The sequence below is a fragment of the Panthera pardus genome, unplaced genomic scaffold, assembly GCF_024362965.1.
Source record: "Panthera pardus isolate Hobbes unplaced genomic scaffold, ASM2436296v1 HiC_scaffold_17, whole genome shotgun sequence".
Classification (NCBI taxonomy): Eukaryota; Metazoa; Chordata; class Mammalia; order Carnivora; family Felidae; genus Panthera; species Panthera pardus.
Window position 1 is genome coordinate 71,326,766 of NW_026526732.1, and position 20,609 is coordinate 71,347,374.

Genomic DNA, 20,609 nt, shown 5'->3' on the forward strand with positions numbered 1-20,609 from the left:
ATGATTTGATTTATAGGATAAACCCACTGGCTGAGTCTCTCAGCACATGTTCAGAATGCTGAGGATTAACACCCGCTGGGCATTCTCCTTTCGGTTGCAAGCTCTCCCATCAAGTAGGCAAGGCTTCTATGCTGGGTGAGACAAGAGGCGTATTTAGAGCTGCCAGAGAAACTAAAACTATGTCTAGGGACCAAAAAACACAAGTTGCCACGAGGGTCTGAGTTCCATCAAGTCCAGGCCACTTGCGTGAGAATTTGGGGTACTCATTAAATGTGCACCTCCCCAGCCCTACTAAGTTAGCATCTAAGCTGTGAGGGTAAGAATCTCTGAAACTTTAAAATTTTTTTAATGTTTATTTTTGAGACAGAGACAGAGAGACAGAGAGTGAGCGGGGTTGGAGCAGAGTGAGAGGGAGACACAGAATCCGAAGCAGGCTCCAGGCTCTGAGCTGTCAGCACAGGGCCCAAGGCGGGGCTCAAACTCATGAACTGCATGACCATGATGCTTAACCAACTGAGCCACCCACATGCCCTAGGAATCTCTGAATTTTAATAGATTTCCCAGATGATTCTCAGCAAGATAGGTTTGAAAAATATTGGTCTAAGGAAGCTAACTGGAAGACAGAGAGGCAGATAGCTGTCTAGAAGATAAATTTAGTAACTTGCCTCAGGTCATTTAATTTAAAATCTCCTTTCTTTACTGTATTACATAGGTCTTATTATCCCCACTGTGATGGTGAGAACCCTATGGGCCAGAGAGATTAAGTAAAATTTAACCAGGAGCAGAATTAACTTTCAAAACAAGTTAGAGTAACTTTAGTGAAGGGTTAGCAAACTTTTCCTGTAAAGGAATAGACAGTAAATATATTAGGTGTTGAGGACCATATGGTCTCTGTGATAACTACTCAACTCTGTCAGTGTAGTGTGAATGCAGCCACAGGTAGTATATAAGTGAATGAGTTTGGCTGTGTTCTTCTAAAACTTTACAAGAACAGACAGTGGGCTGCATTTGGTCCATGGCTATAATTTGCTGACCTTGGGTTTGGTGCACCTTTAATTCCAACATGGGTACCATGAAATATAACTTGAAAAGAACTAGGACTTGGGGCTCCTGGGTGGCTCAGTCGGTTGAGCGTCTGACTTCGGCTCAGGTCATGATCTCGCGGACTGTGAGTTTGAGCCCTGCATCGGGCTCTGTGCCGACAGCTCGGAGCCTGGAGCCTGCTTCCCATTCTGTGTCTCCCTCTGTCTCTGCCCCTCCCCCGTTCATGCTCTGTCTCTGTCTCTCTCTCTCTCTGTCAAAAATAAATAAACATTAAAAAAAAAAAAAGAACTAGGACTTAAAAGATGGTAAATATTAATCATGTGGACCACTTCCTCAGGTAGAATGGTCCAATCTCAGTTAATAATGTGTAAGTGAATCATTACTATAGTTAGTGTATACCACTAAAGTTGTGGACCATTTTCTCCATGACTCCAACTGGGTACTGGGATCTTTCCTATAGCCTTGTATTAATCCCTCGATATGTTCCATTTGCAGTGGTCGGATGCTGGACATGGCCAAATGGTGCCCTCCTAGGCACAAATTTACCTCAAGCAAATAAGACAAATAGGTCCAAATCTTACAACTTTAGTTTCCCTTAATAGCAAATAAGTAAAAGTGATACATACACTTGTGATTGTGTAATACATTCCATAGCAAAGACAGCCTTTTTTTTTAAAGAGGAAAAGAGTTTCACACTTTATTGCCAGCAGCTTGAAGTAGTTTTAAACTGTTACGATAACATTCATGAAGCCAATAAAACATGCATATTCTTGTTCTTTGCTAATCTCCCTCTGTTCCACCTTTCTCAAATGCACAGTTCTCTACATAGCTGGATGACTCTGAATAAATCAAATACGCTTTGTTCCCTAATAAATTTATGAACCTAGATGGCTTAATCCCACTTTATTTATTTACATGGCAATTACGATACAACTGCTTCCTGTATGGAGGTCTCATCCATACGTTACACTATAAAGACATACTACGTATATACAGATATTTGGAAAGTGAGAAATAAATCATAAGAAGGCAGTTACACCTAACTTCCCAGTAAAGAGACTAGCATATTTATAGACAAGATGGCTACTTATCCACCAAAGAGTTCCATTCCCCTTTCAAAGTAAATAATTATTGCTCAGAAATAATTGCCCAGCCAGGGAGTGTATTTCCCAGCTTCTTTAAATCTAGGTGGGGCTGTGTGACTCCCTCTGGCCACTGGGATGTGAGTAGAAGTGATGTGTTTCACTTGCTGGTGAAGGTAGTTAATCTAGTATGCCTTTCCATACTCTGTTCCCCCTTACAGTGACACTGGAGACCACGTGCTGAAGATGGTGGCATTGGGAGATGGAAGAAGCCTTTATCCCTGAGTCTCATGAAGGACAGCTCACCAGGAGAACTGCCCAACCAGGAACAACAGATTTGGACTTTGTGTGAGCTAGAAATAAGCTTTTACAGGATCAAGCCACTGACATTTGGAGATGGTTACTTCTTATAGCACTTAGCTTACCTTAACAGAACATATTTGAGTTGGATAAAAGAGTCAATAAACATGATTTACTGAAGGGTTTCTGAGATAAATTCAAATACTGAGGAGTCGTATGTATAAGAAAAACTTGAAAATTATAATTTGTACTATTTATGCAATCTATTCATATGAGCTACAAACCAATCTGAATATATTCTAATATTCAACAGCTTTTATAGCAATATGTCAATGCATTAGCTACCTAGATCACTGGATTACTACACAAGATAAATTATTGTATGATATATTTATAATACATTTATAACAGAAAGTGAAGGCAATCTTAAAATTAAATTTGCATTCCCCAAGGCAGAATTTACTGAACTTTAATCATTTGGTACCACTTCATGAGTAATTCCTTCCTTTTTTCTGAGGAAGGTGGAGAGGGAGAGAGGTTGTGAGGCTAAGTTCTGCACAAGACTTTAGTTCCACTTGTCTACTGGGGACTCCAAAATAGTTCATCCTGGGGCAGCTCTAGCCCTTGAGGAATGGATCCTGAAGTTTGTAGGACACACATGAATGACCAGAGGCCCTAAGGGTAAAGAACTGTTGAGGCTTATGCCAGGTTTGAGCTGAGAGAAACCCCCTGGGGGAAAGATACACCAGAGAACTGAAAGGGGCTAAGATACCCAAGTGAAAGAGCCTATTATGGGGTAGGCATATCTCTGTAAACAATATTTTCTTGTACTGCTTATTAACCATTTGGGGATTAGAGAACCATTTGAGAATCCTGATGAAACCCTGGAACTTCTTTCTACTCAAATATACATATGAACATTTATTTATATATTTATATATAAATTCAGGAAGCTCAGGGCATCTGTAGCCCATGGATGAACTTCCAGGTTAAGGATTCCTATTTTTAAGGCAGGTTTAATAGCTGCCCCTCAGGTTGGTATAAGAACTCACTAATAGGGCCCCCTGGGGGGCTCAGTCAGTTGAGTGTCTGACTCTTGATTTAGGCTCAGGTCATGATCTCACAGTTCATTAGTTCAAGCCCCATGTCGGGCTCTGCCCTGGGGTTGTGGAGCCTGCTTGGAATTCTCTCTCTCTCTCTCTCTCTCTCTCTCTCTCTCTGCCCCTCCCAGAATCAATCTCTCTCTCTCCCTCTCTCTCAAAATAAATAAACTTAAAAAAAAAGAACTCACTAGTAAATAATATACACTTCGCTATACAAGAGAAACATTGCTATTACTTACATCTTTTTTCCCTATGACTAGGGATGGGAGGAGAAAGAAAAGAAAGGTAATGTCACTCCTCAGCTTTTCTGGCAATCCTGCACTGTCCCTAACCTCAGTGCCTTGGTACAGTCCAGCAGTGGGATACCATCAATGGAATTTTTTTTTTTTTGTAAACTTTATTTTGATATAATATTGGCCTCATATAAAAGTTGCAAAAATAATACACAAACCTCAAAGATATTAAGAAAGGTGAAATAAGCCAACCAAAAAAGGAAAAATATTGTATGACTGCACTTATAAGTTATCTAGGGTAATGAAATTCATAGAGACAGAAAGTAGAACAGAGGTTACCAGGGTCTGGGGCATGGCAGGGAGAAGGAGAATGAAGAATTATTGTCTAATGTATCCAGGGTTTCAGATTGGGATGATGAAAAAGTTCTGGAAATTAATAGTGGTGATGGTTGTACAACATCATGACTGTAATTAATGTCACTGAACAGCACACTTAAAAATTATGAAAATGGATGGGCTGCCTGGCTGGCTCAGTTGGTAGAGCATGTGACTCTTGATCTCGGGGTTGTGAGTTCAAGCCCCATGTTGGGGGTAGAGGTTACTCTTCAAAAATTATTAAAGTGGTAAATTTTATATTATGTATATTTTACCACAATAAAAAAAATTACAGAGTTCCTGTGTACCCTATCCGCCAATGACGATCTTACATACACAATACAATTATCAAAACAGGGAAACTGGATTGGTATAATTCTATTAATGAAACTTCAGACCTTATTTGAATTTCACTTTTTCCACGCACTCTCTGTGGGGGTGTGTGTGTGTGTAGTTCCATGAATTTTATCACATATGTAGATTCATGTGACCACCACCACCATAAAGGTTTGAAACTATTTCAAATCCTCATTTTATAGTTGAAGAAACTGAGCCATAAAGAGGTTAAGTAAATTGTCAAAATTTTTACAACCAATAGATGGCAAGCCAGGCATCAAACTCAGTAAGATCAGCAGTGAAGTCCATGGCTCTTAACTATTGGTGGCTCTAAACACAGCAGATATCTAGGAAACTCAAATGCATCCATAAATACCCACTATAAATACCCACTCAGGAAACCTGCTCTCCAGTACTTGTACATTTTATACCAACTATGGAATAATATAAAATATAACTACAACTAAAATATAAATAAAATATAAAATGCAATGCATCTCAGCATTCTACCTAAGTTGGGTTGAATTCAGAATTTCATGCTGGGATTTATAGTTAATTCCACATTTTCTAGCTAAAAAATAAGTTTTAAAACTGGCAAGAGACATGTTCTCCCTGCCAGAGAAAAGGAAATAATAATTTTGTTTTGTGAAAAACCTGAACTGAAATTTTCCAAGTTGATTGCTCATAGTTTGGTTTATTTTTTAACCTTAATAATAAATTCAAATCACTGTCATGATTGGGGGGTGGGGCTGGCTGGCTCAGTCAGAAGAACATACAACTTTTTGTCTCAGGGTTGTGACTTCAAGGCCCACCTTGGACACAGAACTTACCCTAAAAAAAAGAAAAAAAAATCACGGGCTTCTGGGTGGCTCGGTCGGTTAAGCAGCTGACTTTGGCTCTGGTCATTATCTTGAGTTCACGGGTTCGAGCCCTGATGCGGGCTCCGTGCTGACAGCTCAGAGCCTGGAGCCTGCTTCAGATTCTGTGTCTCCCTCTCTCTCTGCCCCTCCCCTGCTTGCACTCTGTCTCTCTCTCAAAAATAAACATTTAAAAATTTTTTTCTAATTAAAAAAAAAAGATTCTTTAATCACTAGCATATAAGCATGATAAAATAGGTTATCACAATTTCATGTCATCACAATTTCATGCCATGTCATCACAATTTCACTTCTTATTAAATACATATTTTAGTTACTAGAACATCCAAACAGTCCCACTATGGGAACAAAGTATTTTTTTAATACTAATTTGATTAATATTGAATTTTATCATGTAATTTTTAAAGCTTTTTACCTGACTTATCTATTTTTCTGATTAAATGTAATATGTGTTCATCACAAGGAGTCTTTACAGTTCCCATAAAGATGCAGGGGGGAAAACCCCAATACTTCTAAAAGTCACTATCTAGAAGAAATTTCCTTGTATATCAGATTCCCATGGGACTTTACTAGAGGCACAATAAAATGCAGAAAAAAAGAAACTGAATAATTTTTTTATAAATTTTTTTTAATGTTTATTTTTGTGAAAGAGACACAGTTACATCAAGAGTTACATCAAGTTAACAACCTCATTGGTTCCTTTTGTTCCACAGATCATCAGGTAGACCTGAAGACACCTATCACTAGAATTATGGGGAAACAAAATGGTGCCACTTTGAATATGTATCATTTCAAAAAACTACATTTAAAAAAAAATTTTTAAAGTTTATTTTCCAGACTTCAAGCTGTATTACAAGGCTGTAATCATCAAGACAGTATGGTACTAGCACAAAAACAGACACTCAGATCAATGGAACAGAATAGAGAACCCAGAAATGGACCCACAAACGTTGGCCAACTAATCTTTGACAAAGCAGGAAAGAATATCCAATGGAATAAAGACAGTCTCCTCAGCAAGTGGTGCTGGGAAAACTGGACAGCGACATGCAAAACAATGAACCTGGACCACTTTTTTACACCATACACAAAAATAAACTCAAAATGGATGAAAGACTTCAATCTAAGACAGGAAGCCATCAAAATCCTCAAGGAGAAAGCAGGCAAAAACCTCCTTGACGTTGGCCACAGGAACTTCTTACTCAACACGTCTCCGAAGGCAAGGGAAACAAAAGCAAAAATAAGTATTAGGACCTCATCAAAATAGAAAGCTTCTGCACAGCAAAGGAAACAATCAGCAAAACTCAAAGGCAAACGACAGAATGGGAGAAGATATTTGCAAATGACATAGCAGATAAAGGGTTAGTATCCAAAATCTATAAAGAACTTACCAAACTCAACACGCAAAAAACAAATAATCCAGTGAAGAAATGGGCAAAGACATGAATAGACACTTCTCCAAAGAAGACATCCAGATGGCCAACCGACATATGAAAAAATGCTCAACATCACTCATCATCAGGGAAATACAAATCAAAACCACAATGAGATACCACCTCACACCTGTCCGAATGGCTAACATTAACAACTCAGGCAACAACAGATGTTGGCGAGGATGTGGGGAAAGAGGATCTCTCTTACATTGTTGGTGGGAATGCAAGCTGGTGCAGCCACTCTGGAAAACAGTATGGAGGTTCCTCAAAACACTAAAAATAGAACTACCCTATGACCCAGCAATTGCACTACTAGGTATTTATCCAAGGGATACAGGTGTGCTGTTTCAAAGGAGCAAATGAACCCCAATGTTTACAGCGGCACTATCAACAATAGCCAAAGTATGGAAAGAGCACAAATGTCCATCGATAGATGAATGGATAAAGAAGATGTGGTGTGTACACACACACACGCGCACACACACACACACACACACACACACACACACACACAAAATGGAGTATTGCTCGGCAATCAAAAAGAATGAAATCTTGCCATTTGCAACTACGTGGATGGAACTAGAGGGTATTATGCTAAGTGAGATTAGTCAGTCAGAGAAAGACAAAAATCATATGACTTAACTCATACGAGGACTTTAAGATATGAAACAGATGAACATAAGGGAAGGGAAACAAAAATAACATAAAAATAGGGAGGGGGACAAAACAGAAGAGACTCATAAATATGGAGAACACACTGAGGGTTACAGGAGGGGTCGTGGGAGGGGGGAATGGGCTAAATGGGTAAGGGGCATTAAGGAATCTACTTCTGAAATCACTGTTGCACTATATGATAACTAACTTGGATATAAATTTAAAAAATAAATTAAAATTAAGAAAAAAACTTAAATAACATATCATTATATACCTATTACGGATAAAACCACAATAAAAACCTGACAGTACTAAAAAGGTGATGAGGACCTACAACAATGGGAACACTCAGGTATTGCCAAGTGGAATGAACTATAGTACAATCATTTTGGGAAAAGGCTGAACAGTTTCTTTTAAAATTAAATAAATATTCACAATGCAACTCAAAAAAAGAAGTTTATTTATTTTTGAGAGAGAGAGAGAGAAAACGAGAGAGCAGGGGAGGGGTAGGGAGGGAGAGAGAGAATTCCAAGAAGGCTCCACACTGTCAGTGGAGAGCCCCAATGCAGGGCTCAACCCACAAATCATGACACCATGACCTGAGCCAAAATCAAGAGTCGGATGCTTAACCAACACCAGGCACCCCTGAACTATGCATTTTTAAAAGAAATATTTTGGTCTAGTCCCCTTATTTAGGGAAGAAAAAATTGAGGCTCTAAGAAATTGAGAGTGTCTAGAGCTCCACAGTGAGCTGGTGGCCAGAATTATACCAAGTGTCTTGATGTCCATCAATGTCCTTTCATCTTCCCCAAGCCCCCAGGATTTGGTCCACCATCTCCCACTGCCTCACCCAACCTAGCCAGATAGGAGAGAAGATTCCTAAAGCTAATGTGGCAAATGTCACCACCACAAGAGAACTAAGTTCTATACTCATCTTTCATCCACTTAATATATGTAAGAAAAATCAACCTTATTCTAGTCTATTGTATCTATTCATCTTAAAAAATTTATTCAAGCATATGTCCTTTATAAAAACAAAGACAAGGGTACCTGGGTGGCTCAGCTGGTTGAGCGCCAGACTTCAGCTCAGGTCATGATCTCACGGTCCATGGGTTCGAGCCCCCCAATTGGGTTTTATGCTGCTGGAGCCTGCTTCAGATTCTGTCTCCCTCTCCCTCTCCCTCTGCCCTTCCCCTGCTTGCTCTCTCTCTCTCTCTCTCTCTCTCTCTCTCTCAAAAATAAACATTTTACAAACTGTGCTATTAAAAAAAAAAAAAAGTCCTTGCTCATTCCTGTTTAGCTATTAAGATTAGTTTACTTCGGGCTAATTCTCCATTATTGGTTATTATTTACTGATGGGTTCATTAAATTCACTTTTTTTAAAGGACGTTTTTTACCATCACAGGTAGAAATATTTCCCATAATCTCCATTCTTATACCAAGAACAAATCAGTGATACAAGAATTAAGTCCATACAGCTACCAATAAGCTCCCAAATTTAAATACAGTGTTTTAATCTTTGTTTGCCCTTTCCTAGTTTTTCATGAAAATACTGAGTCAAGTGTTTCCCAAAGTACTTTGTACCTAGTACATCAAATTCTAATAGTTAAATAGATGCTCAAACTTTCTGACTTTCAATTTTAATTTTTTTAAATGCCTATTTTTGAGAGAGAGAGACATAATGTAAGCAGGGGAGAGGCAGAGAGAGAGGGAGACACAGAATCCGAAGCAGTTCCAGGCTCTGAGCTGTCAGCACAGAACCTGAAACGGGACTCAAACCAACAGACCCTGAGATCATAACCTGAGCCGAAGTTGGACGCTCAACTGATTGAGTCACCCAGGCGCCCTTAATTTTTTTAAAGTAATCTCTACACCAAATGTGGGGCTTGAACTCACAACCCTAAGATCAAGAGTCACATGCTCAGGATGCTTGGATCACACAGTTGGTTAAAGCTCAGGTTGCGCCCCATGTTGTGAAGCCTACTTAAGATTCTCTCTGTATCACTCCCTCCCCCTTTATTCTTCTCCCCCACTTAAGCTCTAAATAGATAGACAGATAGACAGACAAAGTTTTTAGAGGGTCACATGCTCTGCACAATGAGCCTCCAGGCACCCCTCAATTTTAAGTAAAAGAGTAACAGATAACAAAAGGAAAAACAATTCATTCTAACCAACGTTTTATTATCTATAATGTAGTTTTCTACTTTGTACCCTGAAATCTTAAGATTTTGAATATTAAATATAACCAGTCTAATGCAGGGAAAGATTTGAAATTCTTATTTATTTTTTTAAAGAGAAATTCAATGTTAAATGAAAATAATGTTGACAATTTATTACATGGGCATCAAATGAAAAAAAGAGAACAATTAGTTAAGAAGAATCAAAATAGTTTCTCCCACACACATATGTCCCCAAATTGTACAAAGAAATTTAAAACTCTCAACATTAGGAACCAGAGATGCCTGGCTGGCTCAGTTGGTAGAGCATGCAACTCTTGATCTTGGGGTCCTGAGTTCAAGCCCCATGTTGGTATATATATATATATATTTTTTTTCTTTTCTTTAGAAAAGAAAAAAAAAACAAAACTAAGAACAAACACAAATAAAATTGTATCCAGTAATATTTAAGTCAACCTGGAAGCATCATCATCACCTATGGTTCTGTACAAACTCCCTAACGATAAATGACCAAAGAAAGCAATAATAAAAATCAACAACTACACTAGGGAAATATCACTATTGAATGTATTGTCACAAACTGTCAAAGTATCACCAAGTTCTAGCTTAGGGTTGGGGTCTGGAAAGACATCATGACAGCCATCTAAGACATCTTTTTTTAAATCTTTTTTTTTTAATTTGAGAGAGAGAGAACATGTTCAAGAGAGAGGGGGGAGGAGGGGGAGGAGGGGGGGGAGAGAGAGAGAGAGAGAAAGAGAGAGAAAGAGAGAGAGGGAGAGGGAGAGAATCTTAAGCAGACTCCACGCTCAGTTCAGAGCCTGACGTGGGTCTTGATTCCACAACCCTGGGATCATAACCTGAGCTGAAATCAAAAGTGGGACGCTCAACTGGCTGAGCCACACAGGCATCCGGACCTCTTTATTCAGGTCAGCCTTTCTTGGAGGATTAGTAAATACCACTTATTGATAGGAATTATCATGTAATGCTAATCAGTTTAATAAAACTATTTCATCTGAAAAGACTGTCTGCCTCTCTGTGCTGTAAGTATATGCAAAAATTAAACCCTACATGAAACATGTTCAGGTCTGTAACCTATAGGGGAGAAAGACCTTCCTCTGCCCTATGGTCCTTCTAGCTGCACTTAGAATCAAATTGACATGAGACAGGTTAACAGGAGAAAATCAAATTTAATAGGCGTACCAATGGAGAATCCACACAGACGTGAGATTCCAAAGATAAGGAGGCAACATGAAGCTTATAGAGGAGCTAAGGGAAAAGGTAGGGGCTTGAGGACACAAAGTGGAGAAAATTCATTAACAAGAAGGTGAAAGAAGATGTTTGGAAAAAAACAAAAATTTCTTATTATGCAGATGAGTTCCTTAGTAAAAGGGGCCTCTGATAACACTTTCTTCTGGTTACACGTTCTCCTTTCCAATGTAAATTTAGGCAGTTATGGGGAGACAGAGTGCCTTTCCTATATCTACTGGGTTTCTATTACTTTTAACTCTAAATAATGGGGGGGGGGTTCTTTTTTCATTTTATTTACTTTAGAGAGAGAGAGTTAGGGAGAGGGGCAGAGGGAGAGGGAGAGAGGGAGAGGGAGAGGGAGAGGGAGAGGGAGAGGGAGAGGGAGAGGGAGAGGGAGAGGGAGAGGGAGAGAGAGAGAGAGAGAGAGAGAGAGAGAGAGAGAGAGAGAGAGAATCTCAAGGAGGCTCCACCTTGAGCATGAAGCCTGACACAGGGCTCAGTCTCACAGCCCTGGGATCATGACTTGAGCTGAAATCCAGAGGTAGACACTCAAACAACTCTCCTAACTCTAAATAATCTTTATGCCAAATTGGCACATTTGGGGGCAGCCTGCCCTGGGCCCCTACAAACCAAGACAAAGTCCCTTCCTCCTGAAATAAAAAGTCAACTTGTCCAAGCTCAGGCCTTCTCCCTCCAATCAGTTATGACCTCCTCCTCAAACCTGGGCCCATGTTGGCAAATGAGCATTTAAAATGAGTATTTCAAAGATGGTGTGCAGAGTCAAAATGTACCACAATGGGACACCAGAGTTCGCTGTTTGAAAATGGTAAGTCACTTTATATTGTGAACCAACTAGTTCATAATTTATTTGCTAGCACTGAGATTTCAAGCACTGGCTGTTCTTAAATAGGGACTATGATATATTTACCAATTACTGGACTATTGAGTACTATTAAACAATCATAAAACAGCTACCATTTCTTGAGACTATTGTATTCCAGGTCCTTTAGAGATGCTTCTCTGTACATTATCTAGTTTAATCCTCTCAACAACCCAATGGGGCAGGCTTTAGACATTCCATTTTATGTAGATGAGAATCCAAGATTTAGCCCACTCCACATAGAAACTTAACCTGGGGCTACTTCAAGTGGACCTCTCCTTTAATAACTGCTCTCTCCCAGAAGAGGATTTTACCCCAGGCCATCAATTCCCAAACTGAGCACCAAGACACTCTGGATACTGCAGCAAATTCACAAGGGCAATTTAGGATATTTGAAAGTTTCAAGGGAAACCTGGTATATTCAACATATTGGACACCGCAGAACCTATAAACCAGAATTCAAAGTTTCAACGTTAGATCACGTTATATTCCTATCAATGACATCATACACATCTTTGCAAAACCTGTGTTTTCAGTGGATGCTGTGATAAAAAGTGAGTGCTGCAAAAAAATTTATGTGGAACAGGAAATGAGAGTGGTGATATCCAATCTGATCCCAAGATTTAAGAATTAGTACAGGCACACACATCCTGCTTGTAACTGTGGTTATTTAAGAATGATAGAACAAGATTTTTTCTAGGGGTACCTGGGGGGCTCAGTTGGTTGGCCATGTGACTTTGGCTCAGGTCATGATCTCACGGTTCGTGGGTTCAAGCCTTGCATCGGGCCCTCCACTATCAGCACGGACCCCGCTTTGGGCCCTCTGTCCCCTGTCTCTCTCTCTGCACCTCCCCTGCTCTCACACATGCTCTCTCTCTCTCTTTCTCTCAAAAACAAAAAATAAACATAAAAAAATAATAATTTTTCTCAGTTTATTTGTATTATTTTTTAAAAATACCTTCTATGGAGGCATCTAGGTGGCTCAGTAGTTTAAGTGTCTGACTCTGGTTTTCAGCTCAGGTCATGATCTCACTTATGGTTCATGAGTTCGAGTGCACATGGGGCTCTGGACTGGCAGTGTGGAGTCTGTGATTCTCTCTCTCTCCTGCTCTCTCTGCCCCTCTCCTGCTCTCTCTCACTCTCAAATTAAATAAACTTAAAAAAAAATAGCTTCTATGTTGTTAGGACATAAATACTTACTACGTTGCTTGAACATAACTATGACTAACTACTTACAACGAGGGGCACTGTGAAAAAATTACTAAGATACTAAGGGAGCCATGAACCAAGTTTAGGAATCTTTTGCCTTAACCAAGAAGTGATAGAGTTGTGTAAGATTCTCTGAGCTGACACAGAGCTGTGTGACCCCGAGAAAATAACTTAAGACAAAGTCCATAACACAAGCATAATAACCAGGAAAGGGAGAATTTGGGTTAAAACCATTTTTAAAGGTTGCTCTCAGTCAGTTTAATCCTTCAAATCTCACAAAATGTTTCCTGGGATAATTTGTATTTAAAAAAAAAAAAAAAAAAACTTCTAAAACACATGCACACAAATTACTATTTTTCTAATTCTTAGCGACTCAAGCAAAGCTTTTAAAAATTATAGCCTCTAGGCTATGTTGGAAGAGACAGGGCCTCCCCTGCACAGACAGAACACGCCCATGGAGGCTGTGCCAAGAAAACCTGAGGAAAACCTTGAAAGACAGACTGCCCCATCCCAGTACTTTGAGATTGTCACCTTTTTTGTGGTTTGCATCCTACTGTCAATATCCTGCTTTTAAGTTCAATAAGAATGCTCCAGGTTATTGTGGAAATGCTTGTTTGGAAACTTCCCTTTCACAGAGCTTTTTACATAGCATATGATGTGTGCAAAGATAGGAAAAAATTAACACAAAATCCAGACTAATGGTTCCTTGCAGGGAGGAGAGGTGGAATGCCATGGGAGGGGTACTAGAGTGTGGTGGGGGTAGGGGTGGATCTCCAAGGTTTGGGGATGCTCTATTTCTTCAGCTGAGTGATGAGTACTTTGGGGTCTGTGGGTGCTATTCTTATTCTTTAAATTTAAAGCATAGTTTGATATTTTGTGCAGGTATATTTTACAGTGAGGGTAAGGCGCACCAGAAATTCTATGTGGGAGGGCCTCCAGAGTTGAAAGTATGCCTTGTCTCTAAGTTCAGCTGGATCACTTAGCCATCAGCCTTTACTTGGAATAAATGCTTAGCGGGAGGGCTCTGGAGAGGCTGACAGGTTGAAGTGGGAAGTTAAGGTACATTTTTGGTAAAAACAAGGAGTCAACAGATGAGCATTTCTCTCTTTTTTTAATATTTAGGGATGCCTGGGTGGCTCAGGCGTTTAAGCATCTGACTTCCACCAGGTCATGATCTCACGGTTGGTGAGTTCAAGCCCCGCATCCAGCTCTCTGCTATCAGCACAGAGCTCACTTCAGATCCTCTGTCCCCCTCTCTCTCTGCCCCTCCCCTGCTCTTACATGCTCTCTCTCTCAAATATAAATAAATAAACATTTAAAAATATATATTTAAAGTTTTCATTTAAGTAATCTTTACCCAGCGTAGGGATGGAACTCACAACCCTGAAATCAAGAGTCACATGCTCCACTGACTGAGCTGGCTAGGTGCCCCATCTTTATCACCCTTGATTTACGCTGTCCAACAACGTGCAGCTAGTTGTTTTATGGTCTCTTATTCTTCTTTACCCTGTCCAGCTCTCCCCTCCCCACTTATGACCTAGAGGACAGAAAACTCTTCCAATTTTAATTTATATCCCTAATTCTTAAAAAATTATTCATTTGCCAGATGCTAAGCACCTGCTGGGAATGGCAAAAGGAAGTTAAACATGTATGGTTGCACCTGCTATATGCAAGAACAAAAGATTGCTATTGCTATTTTAGGAATAGGAAATATCACCTCAGAGATACACTTGTGGCACTGCCGTGGACCCAGGTGTATTTGTCTTCATTGCCAAGTTCTTTCCACTTACTTTGGCCTAATAGGCATTACTATAAACGCGAATGGATATCATCATCCGACAGGTTCACAAAAAGGATCCCTAACGTTCAAGAGCACTATGCCAAGCATTTTACTGGCATCATTTCATTTATGAAATATACCCAGTTATGTATAATACACCAAGTTTACAGTTTTAAAAACTAAGTTTAACAAAGCAGGTTTCCCAGGCTGGTCCAAGCGCAGTGATGTTTACAATGAATTGATCACAGCCTGTTACAGATGTCTTTGTTCCTTCTCCACTCCCACTGATTCATTTGACAAGCCTTAAAAGAAAAAAAGAAAAAGGGAGGGAGAAGGAAGGAAGGAAGGAAAAAGGTAAAAAGAAATGGGTTTCCCAAAAGAAAGAAAGAGAAAAAGTAGAAAGAAATGGGTCTTCCAGTCACAAACTTAACAAGTGGTGGAATCAACACAGTGTCATAACCCTAAAGCAGATCTCAACACTACTTGAATCATCTCACTGTGCTGCCGGGAAAACATTCTTGACCAGCTTTATGAAATTCAAGCCCCTCTCAGGTCACAGATAATGCTCCACACTTCCCCTCCCGCTCCCCAAAATACCGGAAGCACTACACTTAAATCCCCAAGACAAACTGGTGTCCGAACTCAAACCAACGTGCTCGCTTCCTCCGCCCCGGCCCTGGGAGATGCCACCTGCTAACTCTTCACAGGGCTTAATTCCGGCCAGAGCGAATCTCGCTCCCATTCTCCCGGGTCTGCGCCTCTTGCAGTCCTCAAAGGGGTAAGGGGATGGGAGGGGATGGGAGGGGATGGGGCGGGAGGGGAGGGGAGGGGATGGGAGGGGATGGGGCGGGAGGGGGGGGGGGGGGGCGGAAAGGCTGCTGGCGCGAGCGAGCCGAACCCGGTCCCTCCGAGGCCGGCCCGCAGGCCCGGGGACCCCGGAGAGCGTAAGGCGACCAAAGGAGACCCTCCTTTTCGCCCGCAGACCGCCAGCCACCGCATCCGGGAGAAAAGCCGGTGACCCCCACCCCCCTACCACCACTTTCTTCAAACTCTGAGCTCAGTGGAGAAGGAGGAGGGGGACAAGCAAAGACGACAAAGTTCTCCGCCCCCACCCAAAGTTCTCTACTCTGGGGAGGCGAGTGAAGCAAAGCGGTAAGGGAGGCGTCCTAGGAAGACCCCCTCCCGTCCGGGCTTTCCGGAGGCCGCAGGAGAGGGGGCAACGCGCTCCCTCTGGGTCTCTTCCCCAGGCAGACGCCGACGGGGGGGGGGGGGGGGGGGGGGTGCCGAGGGAGCAGCGCCCCCACCTCCAACACCGTCCTCCCCGGCTCGGAGGTTCTCCGGGAGTGGGGGGCGCCGGCCCTCAGATGAAGGGGTCTCCAAAGAACGGAGCGAGGTCGCACCATACCTTTCTCGCGCGCGCCGGACGTCCGCGCCGCAGGGACCGCGGCCGGCGACAGGGTGGGGGGCGAGGCGAAACGACGGGGACGCGTTCCCGCAGGCTCCGGCGGCCCCTGGGCCTCGGCGCCGCGCAGCGCCGCGCCTCCAGCCGCCCGCTCGCCAGGCTGCGCTCCCCGCTCCCGCAGGTAACCTGTGGCCGAGCCCGCCGCGCCCGCAGCCCGCACGGCCCTGGCCCCGCCCCGCCCTCGGCTCCTAACCTGGGGCCGCAGCGCCCCGCAGCGGCCTGCTCCCGGCACGGCGGGGACCGGGGGGAGGTGGGGCCCCTAAGGCCCTGGGGCTGGCCCTGGGCTGCAGGCCCCTCCCAGCTCGGGCCGAGGTCCCTTCCTTGCCCCCCGGGGAGGCCTCCTTCCAAAGAGTGGAAGGAAGGAGGGCTGCAGCGGGGTGATCTTGTCCGGGCACTGGTCTCCAGGAGGTTTATTGGAGGGAGAGGAGAATTAGGGAGTTAGGGAGGAGAAAACCATACCTCACCCCGTGGCCAAACGGATATTTCAGTATATTCATAGTTCACTTAACTGGAAGGGCTCAGCGGAAGCTCAACAATGATGAATGATGTAGATTCATGAGAGAGCTGGAAAAGGGAAAGGAAGCCCTTATTCCAAACAGCTTATCTGTCAGTAGCTTGTCAAAACCATCCATCCCATATGACACTGACAAAAGCATTGCGCATTCCTGACTCCTATATTCAAATCACACTCTATACACCATTAACTTGGTCAGGTTTTGTCTGTTTTTCAGTTACTTCTTCAGTACCTAGAAGAGTTCCCTGAACAAAGTGAGCATTCAATAAAGTATTGTTGCATGAATGTGTCAATGAATGGAACCTCATTCAACCTTTTGAAGACAACAGGTAACTGCTGTCCAAACACAGCTGGAGGGGGAGGTGGAAACCTAGAATGGAGTCTCCGTCTTACCCGAGGTTTGGGACAAGCTTATTTTGAACCGGATTTTTCTTATCTGCTTTGAAAAAGGCCTGGTTTCCAGAAGTAAAGAAATATGATCATCTCTGCCTTTTTCATGAGACGTCTGTCTCCCTGTCTCTTTCAGGGAGCATTAGGTAGAAGAAATCCAACCAGCTCCAACTCACACCAGGGAAGTGCTTGATTTTCCTCTACAATTTCAGAACTTCCACACCCTATAGCCATAGCTGCAATTTTTCTTGGCAGGGTGTGAAACCTGTTCTGAGTGTCATTTGACCCTCTTCAGATTTGTTCCCCATCCCTGTCACTCTGCATCTAGAGCTGTTAGAAGAACACGTTTCCCCTCCCTGCCCATCAGTAGCTCTGGATTTCTCTCCAGGGAATCACCAGTGACTTACAGGTGACCCCCAAAGTCAAGATATGTATCCATGACCTTTCAAACCGATCATTTCTTTCTTATACATTTCCAGATTAAAGAGTTTTCCTAGTAGCTACTCCCTTGAATGAACTTCCAGAGATACAATGCTGCATTCCTCTGGGAGGCTTTTATAATATCACCATAAAGTCAAGATGGAGTTTTAAATTACATTTGTGGGCAGTCAGAGCAATCAGGCATTAATTCTGCTGAAAGGAACAGAAAGCCCAAGCTGGCCTATAAGACATGTGAATGCTGCTGGAAGCCAACCGGCCTGTAATTGTTCCCAGACCTTGATTAGTGGGAATTCCTGACAGAGGGACCTCATGAGAACCAAAGCAGAAGGTGGGTGAGCTGCCTGGAGATCTTGTTTGCTCGTCTCCAAGTGGGCACACAGTCTTTGGAAAACTAATGAAAAGAGACTCTAAACCTCCCTCCAAATGAGGAAGGCTCCCAGCCTACAGCTCCATTCTTATGCCTCAATTCAGCTTAATCAAAGCCAGCCTCATATATCCGCCTCACTACTTTCTCCTTCTGCCTCGTGAGAAAGAAGTCTGTTCTGCCAATGATAATTTTCCCTGCTTCCTGAGAATATAATCTGCTCTGATTTCTAGCAACATTTCTTTAATGAGTTGACTGCACTAGCTATTTTTCATGTCATTAGCTTCAATTCATCCTTCAGTCCACCATTCCAGCTTCTATCCCTGCCACTCACTCCCTGAAACTGACCTTGCTAAGGCTTCTACCCAAGGAGCCTTCAATGTGCCTCACTACAATCATATCCTCCTTCTCCTCCGAAGGAAACCAGCATGCTAAATTTTGTGTTAGCTTTTATGGCTTTCCGCTCAGAGCAGGTGAAGGTGCAACTCTCCTCAGTCATCCTGAATCCAGGTTCCTCTGCCACCAGCCACCTCCACCAGGCCACCTAAATTCAACCCCAAGAAGGTCAAAGTCATATACCTGAGGTGCACCCTTAGGGAAGTCCGTACCACATTGGCCCTGGCCCCCAAAATTGGCCCCCTGGGCTGATCTGTCTCCAAAGAGTTGGTGATGACATCACAAGGCAACCTGTAATTGGAAGGGTCTAAGGATTACAGAGAAACTGAACATTCAGAACAGATAGGCCGAGATTGAAGTAGTACCTTCTACCTCTGCCCTGATGATCAGAGCCCTCAAGGAACCACCAAGAGACAGAAAGAAGCAGAAAAACATTAAGCACAGTGGAAATATCACTTTTGATGAGATTGTCAACATTGCCCTACAGATGCAGCACCAATCTTCAGCCAGAGAACTCTCTGGAACCGTTAAAGAGATGCTGGGGACTGCCCAGTCTGTGGCCTGCAATGTTGCTGGCCACCATCCTCACAACATCATAGATGACATAAATAGTGGCATAGTGGAATGCCCACAGCTCCTTAACTGCAGAGGAAAATATTTCAATAAAGGATCATCTGACAACCAAAACAAAACTTGTGTGTGTATTAATAATTCTCTTATCACAAATATATATATATATATATATATATATATATATATATATATATATATATATATCCCTAATCACTACATTGTACAGTTTTGCTAATTTTTGAACTTTTTGTGAATGGAATCATTCCACACTTCCCTATGCAACTTGGTTTTTCCACTCAGCATTCTGTTTCTGAGATTCAGCTATTCAATTTCTCTGCTATATAGTGTTTCACTGTAAGAAGATACCACAATTTATTTATCCAGTCTACTTTTGGACATTGGGTAGGCTCCAGTTTTTGCTGTTGCAAACAGTGTTGCTATGAACACTCTTAAATATTTCTCCTGACTCATGCGTTTAAGAGTTTTCAGGATCTTTATGTAGGAGTGGAATTTTGGGGTCTTAAGGTATATGTGTGTTCAGATTTACTAAGTAATGCCAGACTGTTTTCTAAACCAGTTTGTACCAATTTTCATTCCCATCAACAATGTATTAAAGTTCTGCTTCCTCTACATCTTTGGCAGAGCTTGTTTTTGGTTTGTGTGTGTGCTTGTGAAATTATTACTTATTATGATGATTTGTATTTCCCCAATTACCAGTATAATTGGGCATCTTTAATATTTATTAACTATTCTTATTTTCTCTTTTGTTAACTGGTCATATCTTTGGCTCTGTTTCAGGTGTTTTGTGAAATCCTTCCTGACCGTGAGGTACACAAATATTCTCCCATATTTTTTTCTAAAAGTTGTAAAGTTTTGCCTTTCGTGTTTAAGTCCATATTCCATCTGAAATTCATTTCTCTTCTCATTTGCTGTGCCAAAGAGATCTTATGAGTTTCCATGTATGATTGGGTCTGTTTCAGGTTCTCTATTTTGTTCCATTTGCCTATTCCTGTACTTAATACCACACTGCCTGAAAATCTGTGGGTTTTTTGATAAATCTTGATTTCATAAAGAATTTCAAGTGTTCTTAGCTCTTTTCTCTTCCACAGGCATTTTAGGATTGTCTGGCTCCATGAAAATTTTGTTTCTTGTTTCTTAATTTTTTTAATTTATTTTAAATTTATTCAATTTTAATTTTGAGAGAGAAAGGGAGAGACTGAGAGTGGGGCAGGGTCAGAGAAAGAGGGAGATACAGAATCTGAAGCAGGCTCCAGGCTCTAAGCTGTCAGCACAGAGCCCAATGTGGGACTCAAACCCACAAATCGCTACATCATGACCTGAACTGAAGTTGGACATTTAACCAACTGAGCCACCCAGGTGCCCCTAAATTTTTAAACTTTTTTAAGTAAACTCTCCACCAAACATGGGGCATGAACTCAACAACCTATAAAGATCAAGAGTCATATGCTCTATTGAACCAGCCAGGCACCCACCCCTCCATGAAAACTTTGTGATCTTGATTTGAAATCACAGTGAACCTATGTGTTGGGTGGCAATTTTTATTCATAATTATTTGTTCTGTTCCTATATTTGTCATACTTTCCTGTAGTGACATAGACTCCTCTGCCCCGCTGGTTTGGGGCTTGTGTGACTTACCTTGACTAACACCATGTTGGAGCAAAAGCTTTAAATATGTTGTGGGCTTTAGTGATTCTTCTCCCCTGCTTCTCTCACCTTGAG

General features: G+C 41.9%; 1 protein-coding gene and 1 pseudogene across 3 annotated transcripts in view; one reads left to right on the forward strand and one right to left on the reverse strand.

The window, feature by feature from the left end:
• Positions 1–16,343, reverse strand: part of ANKRD6 (ankyrin repeat domain 6) — a 213,003-nt gene extending 196,660 nt beyond the window's left edge. For all 3 annotated transcript variants that reach the window (XM_053904656.1, XM_019442851.2, XM_019442852.2), the window contains exon 1: positions 16,135–16,343. The gene's annotated coding sequence lies outside the window, so the exon portion shown is untranslated. The remainder of the gene's footprint in view (positions 1–16,134) is intronic.
• A 2,061-nt stretch (positions 16,344–18,404) lies between these two features.
• Positions 18,405–19,987, forward strand: LOC109263245 (60S ribosomal protein L12-like; annotated as a pseudogene).
• Positions 19,988–20,609: the final 622 nt, after the last annotated feature.